Consider the following 14,099-nt stretch of genomic DNA (forward strand, 5'->3'; position numbering starts at 1 on the left):
TGGCCTCCACTCCACCTCTTTCCAAAGCCTTGCCCTGGCTTTGCCTCATTGCCATTCCCCTAGGTAATGTAAATTGGGGATTATAGGGCCTGGATGGGGTGTCAGCAGGTCCCCGCCTCCAGAACTCACTGAAGCACTGGGAGCTGGGGCTGCCTAGAAGAGTGCTTTGCTGTGCCCTGCTGCTCTCTTCCGGCTCACTGTGCCTCTTTTCTTCACAGCTGTGGGAAGCAGAGCTCTCCAGTGCTGGGGTGTTCCACTTCCTGGTGCTGCAGTGAAGCAGAGTGCAGCCAGCCAGGAAAGGGCAGTGCAGCAGAATGGCACATGCTGCTGGGACACTCCAGGTCCCACTGCCACAGTGAGTGAGGGAGAGGTCCCCTGAGGTTGCTGTGCACCAGCCAACGTAATCCTTGGGTCACTCCTGTCCATAGAATGGTTGTGACGGCCGCTGGGGACCCCCAGAAGCATGCAGCCTGGGGCAGCTGCACTGAACCATCCTATAGACGGGGCAGTGCTGTTATAGGGACAGGGCACCGTAACTAGATCTATGAAGACTGGGCCTCTGTTTGGAGGAGGAGTGACTGTAGTCAGTCAGGTCTACATTTGAATAGGGGTGGACAGGATAATCAGGAGTCAAGAAATTTGATTCAGGGGCTTGTGATTCAGGGAAATGTGATTCTGTAACAGTTCATAAATTCCAAGCCCAGAATGAACCATTATGATCTAATCTGACCTATTGCATAACACATGCTATAGAACACGGGTGAGGAGTCTATGGCCCCTGGGTTACTTTGATCTGGCTCATGGTAAGGTTTGGAGTTTCTCTACAGAGCAGGGTGAGCTGGTACTTATGCTCCAGCCCTGCAGCAAGTCTCTGTGTCTTTGCACCCCCTATGGGGACTGGAGTACAAATGTTAGTGAATTAATTGGTAAGGGTGGTTTTTGTGCAGATATCAATCGGAGCCAGGTCAGTGTGGTTGGTTGGTTGGTTTGCTTCTCATTGTGTGTGGCCCCTGAGTGATTTTTTTGGAAGTCAGTGGCTCCTGACTTAACAAAATGAGATTTGCCACCACAGTATAGAGCTTTCCCTAAATCAGGGGTGTCCAGTACATTTGTCACTTGCCACAAGTGGCTAATAGGGAGATGGCTAACCCATGGCTCTTCGAGCCTTTAAATGTGGCTTCTCTGGAGAGCTGCATGCGGGGAATGTTGTCCACCTGCTTTGTGCACATGCCCCATGGTTTGTTGGGAGAAGCATGTGGCAGTGGTGGCTCCAGCTCCAGCAGCTGTGGTGAATTGCTGCCATTGAATTAGAACGGTGGGTGGTGGTACCTGGCTCTGGGAGGGAGGAGGAGGAGGGCATATATTTAGGTCGGGTTGGAAGTGCCTGTCTCTGGGGGAGGAGGGGGACATTTATTTAGAGCTGGGGGTGGGGAGGGAAATGTGGTGAATATGAAAAGGTGACAACCACAAGTTTGTCAGTCTTTGAATTCCTATTGGACACCACTGCCCTAAATAATTCCTAAGCAACCGCAGTCACCCCTTTGCTAAACGCAGGCTTCCAATCTCCCCTCTTTGTTATTAGTTTAACCATTCTACTCTAGCCAGCCTGTTCCCAAGAATATTGGGCATCCTTTTACAGAGTTGGAGGCCATCGAAATTCTCTCCCTCCCACCCACCCACAGAGCAGGCATGGGTAATAATTGTTGATGGCGGGGAGCACTCCAAGACATTGGAAGGTGGGGATGTGTGGGCTCTGGGATGGAGGTTTAGCGCAGAATGGATCTTGCGGTAAGAGATTGGCTTGCAAGAGGGGTGTAGGATCAGGAAGGGAGTTTGGGTGAAGGAGGCAATTGTGATGTAGAGCTGGAGTCTGGGATGCAGGATGGGGTGTAGGGGTTTGGGGTGTGTGAATTAGGAGAGGAAGGGGTTGTGACCCAGGGCAATGGACTGGAGTGCACGGGTTTGGCCTGGGACTTAGGAGAGGAGGGGGTTGAGACCTGGGGCAGGGGACTGGGGTACAGGGTTTGGGAAGGGTATGAGTAGAACGGAAAGGGGTTGTGTTATGTGGTCTGTGGATGCAGGAGTCAGGGTAGAGAATTAGGGTTACGTGGAGTAGGAGAGCAGGAGTGGGGTCAGAGTGTTGGGGAGAGGAGGGTGGGGGTTACCAGAGGCAGGCTCTGGCTGCGAGACTTCCTTGAGCTAGCAACCCTCTGAGGCAAGCTCTCTGCCTGTTGTAGCCCCAGACCCCTCAAAACTGCTGCTTGTTTTATGTAGCTCTCTCCTCCAGACACCAAAGCAGTGAGTGAGGCTTCATGAATTGTCCCCACCCCCCAGCAAAAATCTCTCAGCTCCTATTGGCCTGAAACAGTAATCTGACCAATGGGAGGGGAGGTATTTTGAAAGAGGGCAGAAGCAGTGGGTAAAGCTTCTCCCTCCCTCCCAGTGTCCAGAGCAGAGAGTTACATGGAGCAGGAGCCAGGCAGTCCGCAGGTGGGATTTGGTGGCATGGCAGCTGTATCTTGCCCACTCCTGCCACAGAAGTTGGATCAATGTTTCACAAACCCAAACCCTCCACCTAGCCAGTTTTTTTACTTTCAGAATCTTCTGCCTTCTTTGTGCTTTTGCTTGTGGCGCAGGAGGGATTGCAGAGAAGTTCACGTATATGTTCTTTAGTATATTTCCACTTTATCTGAAGCCATCTGCAGGACATTGCATGCGGCAGCTAAGCCTGGGTTTGAACAAGAGGGAAGGGATCTTAATCTGTTGAGCCTGTTTGGCGAGGGGATTTTACCCATGTCTGTGAAGTAGTAACAGAGAGAGCTGTGTTAGTCTGTATTCTATCAAAACAAGAAAAGCAGTCATGTAGCACTTTGAAAACTAACAAAATAATGTATTAGGTGATGAGCTTTCATGGGACAGACCCACTTCTTCAGATCTATAGCCTTACCAGAACAGACTCAATATATAATATAGCCTGTGGGTGCTAGTGAGAATCCTCATAAGGTTAGGAGGTTGTCTGTAGGAGAGAACTAGCCTGTTACCTAGGGCCTTCTGGAGTGTGGCATCATTACCTACAGCCCTCAACTCAAACCACTACAATGCATCATTAAAGACCTACAGTCTATCGTAAATCATGATGCCACACTCCAGAAGGCCCACGGTGACAAGCCAGTTCTCTCTTACAGACTACCTCCTAATTTTGTGAGGACTCTCACTGGCAACCACAGGTTATACCACAATAATACTAATCCTAGAACTTTTCATTGTAACAAGCCCCACTGCCAACTTCGTCCACATATTTATTCTGGAGATACCATCACTGGACCTGACCACGTTAGTTACAGAGTCATGTATCAGAGAGATAGCTGAGTTACTCTGTATCTTCAAAAACAACAGTAAGTCCTGTGGCCCCTTATAGACCAACCGATATTTTGGAGCATAAGTTTTTGTGGGAAAAGACTTGCTTCGTCAGATGCATGAATGGCGGGGTGGGATTCAGAGGAGGGTTTAAAGAGGGGGTCTCAGGCAGGGTGAGGGCTAGAGTTGACAAGGTCTGTTCAGTCATGGAGGATGTGTCCCATTATCAGCAGTTAATGTGGTGTGAACATCAAGATGATCTCTTGATGTTCAGAACTCCGCATTAACTGCTGATAATGGGCCACATCCTCCACGACTGAATAGACCTTGTCAACTCTGGCCCTCCCCTTGACTGAGATTCCCTCTTTAAATCCTCCTTTGAACCCCCTCGCTCCCATGCATGCATCTGACAAAGCAGGTCTTTGCCCACAAAAGCTTATGCTCCAAAATATGTTAATCTATAAGGGGCCACAGGACTACAAAATCATGGGCACATTCTCCTATTCCTCAACTAATGTCATTTTGGTAAGGCTAACCTTGTTCCTGGGTTCTGGGCCTCTGTTCAGTCCACTGGCCACATGTCCAGGACACTGTTGCCCTTCTTGGGACAGGGGGGATGGTGGTCTGAGGGGAACCTGGGCCCTGCGTACTCATGCTGGGTTCTGGCTCAGGGACCCTATCTGGCTGCTGCTGGTGGGGAAGGGCTCCCCTTGCCCTGGACACCACAGCTCTTCTCCCTGGGCCACTTCCACAGACAATCCCTCCTGTACCTTCTCTAGGTAGTGACGGCAGCAGCAGCAGCACATTCCCCCTCCTGGATCGTCTCCCCCACACTCTGCGATCAGTTCTTTCTGGCCTCACACCAAACTCAGGGCTGCCTGGACATGGGTCCCAGCCCCTCACTGCTGGGATCTCCTCCCTTCCTCTGCTGATCCTAAAAACACTCCCCTTTCTTCTCTTTACTCGCCTCTTATGTTCTCCTCAATCACCCTCCTCACCTTCCCTGGTCAAAGGGCTTTTTTAAAGGCAGTCTTAAGTGGGACCAGCTGGCCCCAGTTGACCCAGGGCAGCCTCCTCCCCAGCTGCTCCCACTCCCTTTATTTGCCAGTTCAACACAGCCCTGCTTTACCCTCTTGTACTCACTCCCGTGCCCTTACCCTGTCACGTCATATATGCCATCACGTGCCAACAGTGCCCACATACTTTTTATATAGGGCCGACAGCAAACACTCTTTGCCAAAGAATGAATGGACATAGAGCAGACATCAAAAATCTCCAAATACACAAACCTGTCAGCTAGCACTTTAATGTAGTGGGCCATTCTGTTAAAGACCTGATAGTTTGTGTTCTGCAGAAAAGAGACTTCAACGGCCGTGTACAGAGGGAATGTTCAGAACTAACATTAATATTCAAATTTGATGAATTAACACGTGGTTTGAACAGGGACAGCAATTACCTGACCCATTATAAGGACTCTTTCACATACTTTGATATTTGACGTAACACTTACTGCCCCACCCCTCATGCTCCTCTCTCTGCTCTTCTATCTGATTTGCCAACAATGATAATTTTTCTGATTTGTCAACTTTGATAACAATTTTTGGACCTCTGTGCTTTATATATTGCATCTGCTCTGATAAGGCTATAGATCTGAAGAAGTGGGTCTGTCTCATCACCTAATTATTTTGTTAGTCTTTAAAGTGCTACATGACTGCTTTTTTGTTTTCATATTTGTGAAAGTGTGGGAGCATGTTAACCTGATAGTTTTTTTTGAAGGACTGGCTTTCTTATTTTCTTGCTCAGTGACAGATTTTATGGAACTTGTTGTGAGGGACTGTTCAACAGGATGGTCATCAATTGTTGGTGGAGTTGAGATAGACTCCTTTACTGCTGAGCCTATATTTAATAGGGAGAAGGGTTTTGGTTTCCTCTAAGTTATGCAAGAATTCTTGGGGTGTTTCAGAATGGAGTAAAGCTGCATTTTTCAATGTATTATCTGCTGGTGGTCAGTGGAAATATCCCTTTCATTATCCTTTAGATGAATCCCCTTTGTTTGTGATGGGGATGCAGCACAATTATTACCTGTCTTGTTCATTCCCTCTGAAGCACCTGGCATAGGCTATTGGGCTAGCTAGTATGGTCATTCTTATGTGATGGCTAAGGATTTGTATAGTCATCCAGTCTTTTCTCTTACACAAACTTGTATTTACTAACTGGACACTTTAGCTGGACATGTCAGATTCCGCAAAGAATTCACACTGCCGTTTTGGTAGCCATGGAATAGGAACAAGGGCTATTGCTTATTCTAGTTGGCAAATGTGGATGAGGTGAATGAAGTTTTGTGGAATAGGATTGTCTCTTATGCTGTGTTTATATAGTATCTGGGAGTGAAGAAATGCCAGTGTTAGGAGTGCTCATATAGTCTTATTTTTGCCCCTTTGTGTAAGTCATGTGTTAGAAAACACAGGTGTAACGTAAGTAACATCTTATGGTTGCCTCAGATGTTTCTTGCACAGCTTTATCATTCTAAATATTTGAACTTCTAAAATAAATAACTAGGAGCTATCCCAAGTTGTTTCTACCTTAGCTATCATTCACTGAGTGACTTTTTTTCCGTAGGGATCACAGGAGAGAGGAGTATAAAAAAGGGATTTGAAAGAGCGAGAGGGTTTTGGTCTTGTGGATTCATTGATGAACAGGGTGAACTGATTTAAAAGCTGCTTTTACTCATGATTTAAATCAGCAAATAGGAAACCTCAATTTAAATGATTATTTTTTTATTTGCACTTTTTTTTCTTTTCCTAATGAAATATTAAGTCTCATGGGTTGGTAATCATTTAAAAAAGGTTAATTTAAAACTAAATACAACCACTGATTTCTGTACTCTGTTAACCAGAAGGAAACTGTATCTACAAACATATTTTTAAGCAATTACCTGGCTTAACATATATTTATTCAGTTATTAATTTTTACATTTTTATGATATTGAATGGTGAATTATGTGGTTTTTTCTTTGCTAGATGTTTAACAATTTTTACTCGTGATAGGTGTCAAGCTCTAGCTGAATGAAAATTGGAATTCAAAATTGCACAAAAACAGCATTTTAAATTTGAGTTAAATAAAACTACTTCACACATGCTGGAGACATAAGAAAAATGTATCAAAATGTATTTGTCATTTAAACCTAACAGATATATTAAACAAAGGAAGTGTTATATGTAGTATGATAATTGAACTGATTGCTTCTGGTTACCTGTTTCCTTGAATGCTTTTAGAATTTGTGAATTCAGTATGACAAATCCCAACTGATTTTTTTCTGTAAAGTCACTGAGATTATCGCTATTTTTTTCAATTGTCTTTGTAAATGTAGCTTAGTATATTGTAGTTGTGGATTTAGTAATCGTATCCATTAATTGTAAACAAGCACATGAAGAACCGAAAAATAGATGCCTTCCGTGTGAATTCTTTCAGCTGCAGTAATAGGAAGTACAGAACAACCCATCAGGGAAAGAATTGCTAGCTGGGAGGGTTTGCAAGTTTTAGCATAGGCTCTTAAACTACTTTGGTTTCTTAAATGTGTGTGGGTTGTAGCTCACATAGTGTAAAGTATTGAAAACAGTTTGATGCATTTATATTCCAAAGAACAAGCATTTGGAACAGCAACGAAGGGTCCTGTGGCACCTTATAGACTAACAGAACAGTTTTGAGCATGAGCTTTCATGAGCACAGACTCACTTCATCAGATTCATCAGAAGCATTTGGAAGGCTCAGCTGAAAATTAATTCTCAAAGTTGTTCACCACTAGAGGGCCTCAGAAAAGTCTTTCATATGGTTGGTTGCTACTACTGCTTGTCCAAAGGACAAATAAAGCACAGGTTGAACCTCTCTCATCCTGTGCACTTGGGACCTGACAGTGCCAAAGCAGAGAATTTGCTGAACCACAGGATGTCAATATTGTCTAGCAGTATTACCAACACTTCCACTGTTTACTGAGCTCTGAGAAAGCATTTAGGGGCAAATTAGAGCTAAATCACAGAATCATAGGGCTGGAAGGGACCTCAGGAGGTCATCTAGTCCAGCCCCCTGCTGCAAGCAGGATCAACCCCTACTAAGTCATCCCAGCCAGGACCTTGTCCAGCTGGGACTTAAAAACCTCAAGGGATGGAGAATCCACCACCTCTCTAGGCAACGCATTCCAATGCTTCACCACCTGCCTGGTGAAGAAGTTTTTCCTAATATCTAACCTACACCTTTCCCTCTTCAACTTCTGACCATTAGTCCTTGTTCTGCCATCTGACACCACTGAGAACAGTTTCTCACCTTCCTCTTTAGAGCTCCTGTTCAGGAAGTTGAATAACAGCCCAGGACTGGTAGCTGTAAATATACTTTATTGGACCGTGGGAAACTTGGCCACATCCATGATAAGTGGACATCTGACTAACTAAAAGCATGCTGGACAACAGATGTTGTTGGACCAGCGAGTGCCAGACTAGAGAGGTTCAACCAGTAATAAGCCATCCATTTAGAAATGAGACGTTCTCAATGCAGAAAGACAATTGTGGTTTAAATGTTTCTGCTTCATTTTTTCACGAAATAACACTAGTTTTTGTTGGTGATTTGAACATGCTCTTTAGCTCTGGATAGATTTCGGTGTTTTGAAGGTAGCCAGAAAACAACATGCTCTAAACAGATTTCTGTGTGTAGCTAGTTGTTCTAATGTGTTATTTGGATTATGATAGTGCTGGAGACCACAGTTTGGAATCTGGGTCTCCACTGTACTAGGTGATGTACAGACAGTAAAAAGCTGTTACCACTCCAAAGATTTTACTGTCTTAAAGCAAGATTTGGGGTACAAACATTTTTCACATAAAGTATCTTCAGTCTTGATATATTTTTTAATGATTTTGATTGATATTTTAAGCATTTTTTATTTTAATCAAATTAATTATGGAGTTTGAACTTCTTTTTATTTTGATATGGTTAATTTTTCAGTATTGTGGGAAATTATTAAATGGTCCTATGATAATTTAAATGAGAGTAGACACTGAGTTTTAAAAAGTTAAAAATTTTTATCATGAAAACACAGATTGTCAATATCACTGGATCCCTGTGTGGATACAAAATTTTTATCTGCATCTGTAGCGGCAAAAATGAGCCACTGATATCTGCAGTAACATCTGCAGATGCAGAAATACCTGTGGATATGAAGCAGATCTCTGTGGATTTGCAGGGCTCTAAATATTCTATGTCAAAATATAAAAAGTAGATATCCATCAATCATACTCAAGTTTTCAAACAGTTCTCTCTCTTTTTCCTTTGAAGCCTAAATATCTTCTGCATGAGCATCTGAATGTCTTTCAGTAAAATCAATAAGAATGGTCAGGTCCTTAGACTTTTTCATATATTCCAGTGCCAGAATGGGCCACTGTGATTGTCAGTCTGATCTCCTGTATAACACAAACCATGTAATTCTCCAAACATAATTTCTAGAACATACAGAAAAATATCCAGCCTTGATTTTAAAAATTGTTAGTGATGGAGACTACCACAACAGTTGGCAAATGGTTCCAGTTACTAATTACCCTCACTGTTAAAAGTAGATGTCCTAGTTCCATTTTGAATTGTGTAGCTTCTGCTTCCACCCCTCAGGTTGTCTTATACCTTTCTCTGCTAGATTGAAGAGACCCCATTATCAAATATTTGTTCCCCAAGTATGTATTTATAGCCTGTAATTAAGTCCACGTTAATCTTCTCTTAATACATTAAGCTCCTTGAGTCTGTCAGTGCAAGGCATGTTTTCTAATCCTTTAATCATTTTCTTGGCTTTTCTCTGAACCCTCTCCAACTTTGCAACATCCTTCCTGGTTTGTGGACACCAGGCTCTGACACAGTATTACAGGGGGTCCTCGTTATAAGTTCAGGTTACGTTCCTAAATAATGCAACTTATAGTGAAATGGCTTATAAAGGGGAATTAATATTTATGACGACTAATGTAATTAGCTTGAGATATGTTCCCAACACACACAGTTCACACACATGTGGTACACATGTACCTATAACTCTCAAAAAACTGTACATAGAAATAAATGTAGAATAAATAAATAGATAAATAATTAGAAAAAGATGGGCTGGCTCCCTGTCGGCTCTCTGCCGGTCCCCACAGGCTGCCCACAGCTCGCCTGCTCCCCACTGGCTCCTTACAGCTCCTCATGGCTTGCTGCAGCTACCTGCTGGCTCCCCACCACTTCTTCCGGCTACCTGCCAGCTCACTGCAGCTCCCTGCCATACCCCATGATTTCAGGGCCCCTGCATACAGCTCCTGCTGCCTGGCCACCACAAAGCTCTGCTATGTTCCTGGCTTTTGGTCCCTCAGTTCCCAAATAACGTTAAATGTGGATCAGTGTGACTTATAATGAATCTGCTTTCTTGACTTACTTAAGGATGTATATGCGAAATGACATACAGTGAAGCAACTTATAACTAGGAGCCCCTGGATTCACCACAATCCCCAAATCTTTTTTAGAGTCCCTGCTTCCCAGAAGAGTATCCTAATGCAGGGATGAGCAAACTTTTTATGGACAGCCCCTCTTGTCGTTGGCCCTCCCCCGCACACTGTCTAATGTATTCCAAACTGGGAGAAACATCAGTTATGGTCATATAAATAAAAAAATCCCACCTCATTTGGCATGTGTAAGACGATAAATCTGTAGAATATAAAAGCTTTGTTTAATTGGCATATAAATGTGAATACACGTACATAAAAACAGTAACATATTTCAGCATTTTTAATTAGATGGATGAGCCTGGAACCCAGCAGCCAGTTGTACTGCATCCCCTTTACAAAACTTTTACACCTCCACCCACCGCCTGAGGGGGCCAGCCCTCCACTTTGCACACCTCTCCCCTATTAGTAACAGCCTACGTTCTTTTTCCTAGCTCTGTGCTTTCATATTTAGCCATATTTAAAACACTTATTACTTGCTTGCACTTAGTTTACTAAGCAATCTAGATAGCTCTTTTTAGCAATGTGTCCTCTTAGTTATTTTTCTACTCCCTCAATTTTTATCATCAGCAGTCTTTATCAGTGATGATTGTATATTTTCTTCCAGGCCACTGATAAGTGTTAAATAAGGTATGGCCAGGAAGCAATCCCCACAGGACTGCGCTAAAATTATGTTCACTCGATTTCCCATTTACAGTTGCATGTTGAGACCTCTAAATTAGCCAGATTTTAATTAATTTAATGTTTGCAATGTTTATTTTGTATCATTATGGTTTCTTTATTCTTGTCCTTGGCTCCGCTAGCCACACGTTTCTCCCTGTGTCCTTTTCCTTCCACTATAAATTTGCTATGATTCCTATCTTAGAGTTTGTATTAATTGCAAACACCCCTGTTTTCCAGTTATTTTTAAAATATTTTATAGATTCACTTCCTCTGCAAGCAATATTGTTGTGTTTTTGTTTTTGTTTTTTTGTTTTTTTTAAACTCATGAAGTCGTGCTGCACATTTATGGGATCCTGGCTGTTGGGGCATATAGTAAAATGTTCTTAAACAGTTCCTGCCTTTCTTTTGCATTTTTTTGTTTTAATTCTTTCTCCCAGCTGTTTTGGCTTATAAGTGTTTTCAGCTTTGTGAAATTTGTCACTTTTTAAAAGCACCAATTATATATATATTACTGATTTACACTTTATTCTGTTTACATATGAGAAATAAAGTCATGATTACTTGTTCCTAAGCAACTGTTAATTTTCAGTTCAGTTTACGTCCACATGGTCTCTGCAGTGGTGGCAGCACCTTTTGCTGGCACTGAACTCTCATGTGGCTATGGTAATGAGCTTCGGGAGCATGCAAAGGGGCAGTCATTTGCAATCCCAAGGAGCTCAGTTTGCATGGCTCTGCCAGCAATGCTGGGCAGAACTCCGTGTAGAACTATCAGTTCTTTACTTGTCAAGATGAAGTCTTATACAGAATTCCCTTGTATTGGGTGCAGCACTTTCTGAATTGGGAAAATATCATCTACAACTTTCAAACATTCCAAGGGCATTTCAATATAGGCAAAATGAGACCTTCATTGTATGTCAGTCAGATGAGACTCCCTGATCACTAATGAGGGAGGGACAATACATGACTGGAATTGTGGTATAGAAAGGTACAGCTTGTTCAGGAAGGGATAGGCAGGGAGAAGGTGTTGCTTTATATATTAATGTATACACTTGAACTGAAGTTGAGATGGACATAGGAGACACTTGTTGAGAGTCTCTGGGTTAGGCTAGAAGGGGTAAAAAACAATGGTGAGGTCATGCTAGGGGGCCTACTACAGACCACCTACCAAGGAAGAAGAGGTGAATGTTGCCTTTTTAAACTACCAAAATCATCCAAAGCACGGGACTTGATGATCATGGGGGATTTAAACTGTTCAGACGTCTGTTGGGGAAAACAACACAGCAGGGCACAGACTTATAACAAGTCCCCAGAATGCACTGGAGACCATTTTTGTTTCAGAAGTTGAGAATGCTACTAGGAAGGAAGTTGTTCTAGATTTTATTTTTAATAAGGAGGAACTGGTTGAGAATTTAAAAGTGCAAGGCATCTTTGGTGAAAGTGATCATGAATGAAGTTACAGAGTTCATGATTCTAACGATTGGTGGAAAGGAGAATAGCAAATAAAGACAATGCATTTCAAGAAGACAGGCTTTAGTAAACTTAGAGAGCCGGGCAGGTAGGGTTGCATGGGAAGCAAGACTGAGAGGAAAAACAACTGAAGACAGTTAGCAGTTTTTCAGCAGAAAATTGTTAATGGCCCAAAAGCAAACTATTCCATAACATAGGAAAGAAGTACAGTAAGAGACCACCTTGGCTCAATCAGGAGATTTGAATGATCTAAAAATCAAAAAGGAGATGTATAAAAAGTGGAAATGATGTCAAAGTGCAAAAGATGGACATAAGCAAATAAATATGTAGGGGTAGAATTAGAAAGGTGAGGGAACAAAAGGAGCTCAGCCTAGGTAGAGGCTAAGGGTATTAAGAACTCAAAGAAACAGTTTCTTAGTAAATTTAGGAGGAAGACATTTCTTATAACCGTCACTGATTTGATTATCTCAGGTTAAATCTGCAAAATTTAATGTTTTATATTGTAAATTGAGGGCAGATGATGAAAGTGACAGATCAGAGCTTGCCCATTTACTTCCCTCTTATCCCTGACACTTCCCTCTTTATCACCAACATACTTTGTCTTGTTTTAGTTTTCTTTGTACAGGTACTGATCAGCCAGCTGAGCATGTCTGACCACAATTGAGTTGTCTTTTAAGGTGAAGTTGGTTGCTTTTGTTGTAAAGAATAGTTAAAGGTGGGTGTCTTCAAAATATTTTTGCATTATATCTTGTGTTATGTCACAACCTCTCCAACGTGTAAATGTTCAGGGTTAGTAGATTCAGCCAGGCATAAGGGACTGGCGACAGAGAAGGGGTTTAGCCAGCAGAGGCACGTCCACATGGCCTCTGCAGTGTCGGCACCCTCTTCTGCCAGCACCAAACTCTCATGTGACTGTGGTAATGAGCTTTGGGAGCATGCAAATTGGCAGCCATTTGCAATCCCGAGAAGCTCACTTTGCATGGCTCTGCCAGCAGTGGCACTGGGCAGATCTCCGTGTGGACCCAGCCATACTGACTGGATAGGAGAGCAACTAGTTTTTTTTCTTCTTCAAGAGTGAAAATAATTCCTGAGGTCTATCAGAAAACACTGTCTCAAGTACTATATTAATCCCAGGATCATTTATATTTAATTTACTTTTTCTCCAACTTAGTATGTGTAATTTATTACATACAAAATAGCTAAGAAAAATATTGCTTGGTGACTTTTTTTTTTTTTCTTTTGGCACAGTGAAAGTTACAACTTGTAGAAACTTGAAAGAAAGCAAATCTGACCAAGTTTCATGGTGGGAGAATGTTGCCATGACAACAGCCTTTAAAAGTGTTCATCCCTTTAAAGGTATGTATGTATAAATGCAAAGAAATACTAATGGGAAATAGACCTTTCTAAAACAAAAAAAGGTTTATCAGTTCTAAAAGAGCAATTGTGTTTTGGTTTATGGTTTGAAAGTGGAATCATAAAATGTTACCTAATTTCTTGCAGGTGATAAAACAGCAAAAAATAGCATTCTACCATGTATGGTAGGTAGTAGTTCTGAGCTGCCGTTTAGCAGATTTCCTTAATGTCATAATCACCATTTTCTGTTCTCCAACACAGTCAGGAATTAGTTTTACTTTAGAGTTTGTGTGCCTAAGCCTCTGGAGTGAGCAGTGGCTATGCTGTCTTTTAATGAAGGTATACTAAGTAGAGATCCTTCATTAACAGATATATTATAAATGGAGTAAGCTAGAAGGCAGAAAACATTTTGGAATGGTGAATCTCACCAGTAAGTGTTACAGCTGTTCATTTCCTTGAAACACCAGGAGACAGAAACTATCCCGTTTTTTTTTGCCTATGCTTGTGACTTGGATTTTTTGAATATCAGCTGAGATCAAAAGTTGCCTATAATTCCCAAGAAAATCTGGAATGTTTGTGGCTGGAAAACTGTAAGGATAGGTTTATGCTTCCAATTTTACAGTGCACTTGTAAAGGGGGTGTGGGCGTGTGCTACTGATTTAAAAAAATAATTTTGACATTGGCTTTATTTGTTGAGTTTTCATTTTAAAAGACCCTATGTGACCTACAGTTGAAAGCTTTTAAACCAGCAGTGAG

The 14,099-nt window shown here is 42.2% G+C and overlaps 1 protein-coding gene across 6 annotated transcripts in view; it reads left to right on the plus strand.

The window, feature by feature from the left end:
* The window catches only part of ASH1L (ASH1 like histone lysine methyltransferase), a 258,896-nt gene that overhangs the window by 3,772 nt on the left and 241,025 nt on the right, over window positions 1-14,099 (plus strand). For 4 of the 6 annotated variants that reach the window (XR_012642903.1, XM_074981321.1, XM_074981326.1 and 1 more), the window contains exons 2-3: window positions 12,602-12,705; window positions 13,239-13,346. The gene's annotated coding sequence lies outside the window, so the exon portion shown is untranslated. The remainder of the gene's footprint in view (window positions 1-12,601; window positions 12,706-13,238; window positions 13,347-14,099) is intronic. The other 2 variants (XM_074981323.1, XM_074981324.1) reach the window with 1 other exon arrangement.

Source organism: Carettochelys insculpta, chromosome 30, assembly GCF_033958435.1.
Source record: "Carettochelys insculpta isolate YL-2023 chromosome 30, ASM3395843v1, whole genome shotgun sequence".
In the NCBI taxonomy this organism is placed as follows: Eukaryota; Metazoa; Chordata; order Testudines; family Carettochelyidae; genus Carettochelys; species Carettochelys insculpta.